The following is an 8129-nucleotide window of genomic DNA, read 5'->3' on the forward strand; positions in this document are numbered from 1 at the left end:
GAGCATTGAGCAAATACTCATTCGGTGCCAAGTCCTGTTGTAGATGTTGGTCAGTAGAGAAGAGGCTATTTCCAAGTCCATTTATTTCTTGTGGCAGACTGTATTTTCCACCATGGCTACAAAAACATCTCCCACCGTACCTGCTTATCTTACAGTGAAACTGTCACTCCTCCCAGTGAGAGGTGGACTGTATCCCTTTCTTTGACTCTAAGCAGGACTGTGAGTACAGCAGTTGGGTTGTGGTTTTTGTTTTTTTTGTTTTTTTTTTAAAGATTTTATTTGTTTGAGAGAGAGAGAGATACCATGAGCAGGGGGAGGTAAAGAGAGAGAGGAGAAGCAGATTCCCCTCTGAGCAGGGAGCCTGACTTGGGCCTCGATCCCAGGAACCTGGGATCATGACCTGAGCCAAAGGCAGATTCTTAATAGACTGAGTCACCCAGTTACCCCTTGCTACATGACTTCTGGGATTGGGTCATAAAGATCAACACAGCTTCTGCATAGTGGTCTAGGAACTCAACTCCCACACTGTGTGGAAGCTTAGCCACATGGAGAGGCTAACATATTGCCTTATGGGGGTATTCCAGCCAAAAACCCAATAATTACCAGCCAGACATCTAACTAAGGAAAGTTTAAAGAATTAGCTACATTCATCCAGTCAACCCCCAGGATCATGAAAAACAATAATAAAATAATATAGTTGTTTTAAGCCTCTAAGTCTTAGAGTGATTTGTTATACAATGATGGACAGCCCAACATCTCTTGTCTGCTCCTTTTGTGACCATAGATAATATTTATACTTACATTTCCCAGTTCATATGAAATTTAGAACAAATTGCTTCTTACCAATTTCACTAAATGATACTATGTATATATCATTCTTTGAAAGCAATAAAAAAAAAAAAACAAGTAAACTCCAAGTGCTTTTATGTGTTTCTTAAGTGGTTATTGATGAAATAAAATGATAAAAACAAATAGAGTAAGAATAAGTAAAAAATTCTGAAGCTTTATGACTGCTGGAGCAAAATCACTGCTTTTTTTTTTTTTTTTTCCTGTCTCATCAAGGAATTTAAAGCTTTATTTTTCTCCACAAAATCTGGCCTTCTAGAATTTCCTATTTAAACATCTATTATTATCTATCTAGTAGCCCAAGCCAGAACCTTGGATGTTATCCTTGATATCTCTCTCCATCCGCAGCAATTTCTAATCAAGCAATAAGTCCTTGTCATTTCTTCCCAAAAATCTTCTGATTTTTTCCCCTTATTTTTAGCGAGGGAAGGAGAGAAAGAGAAGGAGAGGCAGAGAGAGAGAGAGAGAATCCTAAGCAGTCTCCATGCTCAACATGGAGCCCAATATGAGGCTTGATCTCACAACCCTGAGATCATGACCTGAACTGAAATCAAGAGTTGGATGCTTAACCGACTGAGCCACCCAGGTGCCCTGAGATTCTGAATTTTTACTCTTCTTTTCAATAATTCTGGCATGACTTAAATTCACTGGAAGTGTACTTAGAATTTCCTGCACATATCCCAAATCTCTAGTTTCCATCACTTCTTTGCATTGGAATGAAAATCTGATCCCATGACTGCCCTTCTTCTCTTTGATAACTTCTCACTGCTCTCAGAGAAAGGGACCACATCTTAAACATGGTCCACAAGGCTCTGCAAAATTGGACCTTGCCTCCCTCTCTGGCTTCTTTCCCTCACCCTCTTACCTAGTATTCTAGCCACAATGGCCTTTTGTTATTTCAATGCTTTTTCCACCGAGAAATTTCATTGACTGTGACCCCTAAGCCTGGAAATGTTCTCACCCCTTTTCTTGGCCAATACTTCTTTAACGGTCTGAGCTCAGCTTCATGGGTCCCTTTCTAGAGAAGTCTGCCCTAACTCCCCAGCCTAGGTCAAGTACTTTGCGCTTTTACATTTACCATGCTGTGCGGATGAAAAAAGTGACAGGTATGAAAAATCAGTTCGTGAGATTTCACATTTTTTTTCCCACTACCACAACCAATTGAAATCTCTTATAAGAAGTAGCTTCATTTTCGAGGATAGAATAGATAGAAAGAAGATGTCCATCAACCAACGAATGGATAACAAAGATGTGATCTTCTATTTAGAGGGAGACAAACCATAAGAGACTCTTAACTATGGGAAACAAACTGAGGGTTGCTGCAGGGGAGGTGGGTGGAGGGATGGCGTCACTGGGTGATGGGCATGGAGGGCACTTGAAGAATGAGCACCGGGTGTTATATGCAACTGATGAATCACTAAATTCCACCTCTGGAAATAATAATACACTATATGTTAATTAAGTTGAATTTAAATAAATTTTAAAATAATAGATGGGAAGAGAGATGATGTGGGAGACCACAGTGCTAGGAGCTCTTCAGGCTGAAGGTCAGGAAGAACATTTTGAGAAAGCTGATTTTTTTTCTCAGTGACCAGCTGCTGAAAGCCATATTGAATGTGTATGATACAGGAAAAGATGCTAAAGATGTTTTGTTGTGCAATAAGAATGGACTCTCCCTTGGGTATTTTCTGGAAAGTCTGCAATAAAGATTTGAGCTGTTTTTACTTAATATGTTCTGCTGCACGAACCAAGAGAGGGGCTGGTTCTGTGGGTTACATACATTGAATATTAATTTAATGACTCTCTCTTCCCTTCACCCACACTTAGATACAAACTGTATAAGGTGGGTGTCCTTGTCTGTTTTGCTTATTATTTTAGCCCTGGTGTTTGTACACTGAGCTGCAGATGCTGAATCAATATTGGTTGAGTTAATATGTGAGTTGGGGCAATTTGCTTACCCTCTCCAGGCCTCAGTTAGCATTGCACTTCATGCTTCTCAACGTTTTCAACAGAAACAGCACCAATTGCAGAGGAGAAAAAAAAAAATTACCCCCTAGAAGTCTGGTTAGCTTGAAGCAGCCAATTATAGTTCTGATATTTCTCTGGCGTTTCTTTGAAGTGTCATGTTTCGTCTTAAAAACTTATTTCATGATTCCTCTTAAAACTTATTTAAATTTCACATTTTATATCATTCTATGTCAGCATGTATTTAAAACTAAAGTAATTTTAATTTCAAATTTTTCAGTAAAAATGAGGGGCATTGTATCTCCTACCTCCAGGGCAATGCAAACCTTAAACCTGTTAAGACATACAAGTATTCATTAAGTGATCTGCAAGGCTCCCTTTTTGCTTAAAGTTTTATGACTCTTTGATCCTAATAGGTTGAACAACTCATATTTACTATGTTCCTTTCCTGTTCAAGTCACGGGTCGGGGAGAACCCAAGGACAGTCCGATAAACTGTGTGTTTTTAAGGAAATTGAGCTGTGATGACAAGTCATACACACGTAGAAAGATAACATTATGAGGTAGTGTGGAGTGAGTGCCAAGTATGTGGAGCAGCTTGTCAATGCAGAAGAGTCCAGAAGAAGGATTAAGACCCATAGACCTCCATTTCCTTATTTGAACATGGGGTAAGGATGCTCACATTTTATCTCAGAAGGCAGTTATAAAGCTCAGTGAGATTAAATATGCCCACTTACAAATAAGCAGTAGTATTGTTAGGGGTTCAGGGCATCTCAGTTACATGGTGGAACCTGGAAATATGGGTAGCAAACAAGTTGACAGGCTAGCATGGGGAATGGCGTTCATGAGGTCATGGAAAGAGAAATACACCACCAGAATTCAAGAAACTAAAAATAACATAATTAAATGGAGCTGAGAGAGTTAGGGGAGATACCTCTGGAAAAGCAGAATATTACAGGACTTGAAGTCAAAGTTAGGGAATTTAGAACCATTCCTGTGGGCTTTCTTTTCAAGAGATAAGTCCCTTGGTATAATTTGGTTCCTATTTTGAGACAGCTGGGAACGTTTTGGCGCAGACCAGAGGGCTATTTTAAATATTTCAACTCCTTTAAAGAATATTAAAAGGAGAACTGAAAAAAAAAAAAAAACCCAAAAAACAACAACAGATAATTGCTTGCAGAGTCAAGTGTCAGGATTGCAATATTGCTAAAAGAATAAAGAAGGAGAATATGGTTACATTTTTTTAGTAAGAAATGAATTGGCATTATTCCAGGTATGGGAGAACAGAATAAAAGTAAATTCAAAAAGGAGTTTCAATATAATTCTTAATAGGAGCTAAAAGCCAGTGGCCTCCAGCATAATTTGGAATAAATTCCAGCATTATTGAATGAGTAACACATGGTTCAGATCTAAATCTGAAAACTAAATCAGTTATATATGATGAAGCCTTGACATTTGTAGGAGGTTGAGCTTTTTGGACATGACATAGGAAAAATAATACCTCATGATGATGATAATTCTGAATATTTGATCATTTAAATGGGATATTTGAAAATCAAATAAAATGATATTGTTAGTGTACATAATTAGAATTTGTTTAATGGAAGCATGTAAATGCAAAACAAATCCTTATTTTAAGAAGTTTCTATAAAGCATACCCTCTTTTACAAAAAATGGTAAAAACCACAAAACTTAATGTTGAAACTATATATATGTTGAGCACTATTAAAGATGGCTACATTTGGACAGCATATAGAGAGTACACTACACCTTATGTAGAAAAGAAATCAAGGAAGGAACACACCTATTTGCTGGAATATGTATAACATCACCCTGGAAAGATACAAAACAAACTTCAATGTGGTTCACCTCCAGGACACAAGAGTAAAGAGGAGAGATTTCTTTTTATACTCCTATGTATTTTTAAAAATTTGATTCATGTTAGCGATGTAGTCCAAAAAGGGATAAACAAATGATGGCAAATAAAATGATTATTCCTGGCATGGTTTCTGGAGATTTGATCTTCAAGTTATTAATAAGTAAGTCAATTTACATCACTTAGTTAAATGGGTAAGTTACTAATACTTTTCCCGCACATTCTTTTTTTTTTTTTTTTTTTTTTAAGATTTTATTCATTTGTCAGAAAGAGAGAGAGAAAGCACACATGCAGGCAGAGAGGCAGGCAGAGGTGGAGAGAGAGGCGGAGCGAGAAGCAGGCTCCCCGCTGAGCAAGGAGCCCGATGCGGGACTTGATGCGAGGACCTCGGGATCATGACCTGAGCTGAAGGCAGCGGCTTAACCCACTGAGCCACCCAGGCGTCCCTTTCCCGCACATTCTTCCCAGACTTTAGCATGCATCAGAATCACCCAGGGCGTGGGGGGTGGGGTGGGGGGGTGGTTTGTTAAAAAACAATAAGTGGCCTTACACCATACGGTTTCTAATTCACAAGTTCTGGGATGGGCCCCAAGAATCTGCATTTCAAATCAGTTTCTAGGTGATGCTGCAGCTGGTCTGGGGAACACACTTTGAGAATCACTGTCCTATCAATTCTATCAGTGATGAGTCACCAGTGCTGTAGAAAAACTCTTCATGCTCCAAAGCAGAAATAAAAACATGTGTTGAGTTAGAAATCAGACTATAGAAAACATCAGCAAAACTTTAGAAGTCTAAAATGTAACAGATCTGGAAATAACATGTCTCGGCAACTAGCTTCTCTGAGGTCTTCTCCATGATCCATAAATCAACACCATGCCCAGCACTGAGCTATTTATTATGGATAACGTCATGACATATAAGAGGCAGCTCTGCTATCAAGAAGCTTTGCATCAAGTTTAAACAAAGGAGAGTCCCTTTAGGATGATTCATTTAAATCATCATTTATGATTCATTTATGATTCATTTATATAAATCATTCATTTAAACAAATCATTCATTTAAATGAATTCTCCTAACAGGGTATGATGTAGCAAGTATAACTCAAAGAATTTTGTGACAAGTTTTGGTACCCCTTGTGTTTATTTCTAATTTTTACCCAAATTCAGGTCTGTTCAGTTTCCAGTAAAAAATTTATAATTTTCACAGGGTGAATTGAAAGCCCATGAAATACAGATGTGGGCTTAAAGACAAGATTTACTGCTAAGTTCGTATATGCTTAACTTCTCTCATAGTGTGTCATCATCTAAAACTGGATACAGGGGTGTCTGGGTGGCTGAGTTGGTTAAATGTCTGACTCTTGGTTGCAGCTCAGGTCACGATCTCAAAGTCGTGAGATCAAGCCCCCTTTTGGACTCTGTTCTCACTATAGAGTCTGCTTGAGATTCTCTCTCCCTCTCCTTCTGCCTCACCCCTAATAAATAAATAAATCCTAAAAAAAAAAAAACAAACAAACTGGGCATCATTATAATTAGCCCAAGTTTGGTGTTCCATGATGGTAATAACTACGTCTAATATTTGTTGGACTCTTACTAAGTACTTTATATACACTCATTTATTTACTCTCCACAACAATCTTACGAGATATGTGCTATTATCATCATCCTCATTTCCAGACAGTGAACTGAAGCCCAGAGAAGTTAAGGAACTTCTCCAAGTCCAACATATAAATGGCCTTCTGTTCTTTTTATTTTTTAATATTTTGCCGTGATATAAGTTCTTGCAAAGGTAAGGAAAACACATGTACATAGGTGATTGTATAATATGTGATTGTGTGTGTGTGTGTGTGTGGGTGGGTGCACAATGTAGTACTGTACCATAAGATCATTGACTAGAAGGCCGTTAAACCCAGGCAATACCTCTATGTTGGGCCTCACACTCTTTCCTAGCTTCTGGTAAAATTTTTTTCTGAATATTTTTTAATAGAGGCATAATTGAAATATAACATTATATTAGCTTCGGGTATACAACAACCTTGATGATTCATATTTGTATAAATTACAAAATGATTGTCATAATAAGTCTAATTAACATCTGTCACTGGAAATAGTTACAGATTTTTTTTCTTGTGATAAGAAGTTTTAAGATTTACTCTCTTAGGGGCACCTAGGTGGCTCGGTGGGTTAAAGCCTCTGTCTTCAGCTCAGGTTGTGATCCCAGGGTCCTGGGATCAAGCCCCACATCGGGCTCTCTGCTAAGCAGGGAGCCTGCTCCCCCCGCCCCCCGCTCTCTGCCTGCCTCTCTGCCTACTTGTGATCTCTGTCTGTCAAATAAATAAAATCTTAAAAAAAAAAAGATTTACTCTCTTAGCAACTGTCAAACATGCAAACATGCGATACAGTATTAATAAGTACAATGACCATGCTGTACATCACATGACTTATCTATTTTATAACTGGAAGTTTGTACCTCCTGACCGCCTTAAGCCATTTCTTCCTCCCACTCTCTACTCACCACCCTCTGCTTCTAGCAACTACCAATCTGTTCTCTGTGCCTATGAGCTCAGGTTTTTATTCTGCTTTGTTTTATAGATCCTACACATAAGTGATATCATGTAGTATTTGTCTTTCTCCATCTGACTTATTTCACTTAGTATGATCCCCTCAAGTTCCATCCATGCTGTCACAAATGGCAAAATTTCTCTTGCTTTTATGGCTGAATAATATTCGATTGTATATACACACCACATTTTCTTTATCCGTTCATCCATCATTGGACACAGGTTGTTTTCATATCTTGACTATAAGTAATGCTGCAATTGACACAGGGATGTACGTATCTTTTCAAATTAGCGTTTTTGTTTTCTTTAGATACATACCCAGAAGTAGAGTTGCTAAGTTGTATGGCAGTTCTATTTTTTAATTTTTGAGGAATGTCCATACTGCTTTCCACAGAGACTGTGACAATTTATACTCCCACCAACAGTGCACAAGGGTTTTCTCTTCTCCAAATCCTTGCCAACACTTGCTATCTCTTGTCTTTTTGACAGAGACATGAAAGTGACTATCAAGAATGTCAGATAATTTCTAAACCTTTGGCAGCTAAAATCAAAGGGAATACTTCATTAGCTCATTTGATTTTCCATAGAGATTATTATCTTTTTGAATATAACCACTAAACAATCAAGCACTACAACTTCAGAATGATAGGATAATCCTGTTTATATCTTTCACTTAATCAGAAATTCATCATCCTCTGGCTATAGGCCAGATATACAGGCCAAGATTTCTTAAATAGTCACAAGAAACACTAACCACAAGAACAAGATTGATAAATTGCACGTGTTAACTTTAAGAATTAATCATCAAAAAATACCACTAAAAGAGTGAAAAGGCAAGTTGTAAACAGGGAGAAAATATTTGCTGATTTTACATCCAACAAAGATC

This window comes from Enhydra lutris, unplaced genomic scaffold (genome assembly GCF_002288905.1).
Source record: "Enhydra lutris kenyoni isolate GAN:26980312 unplaced genomic scaffold, ASM228890v2 scaffoldscaffold11, whole genome shotgun sequence".
NCBI lineage: Eukaryota > Metazoa > Chordata > Mammalia > Carnivora > Mustelidae > Enhydra > Enhydra lutris.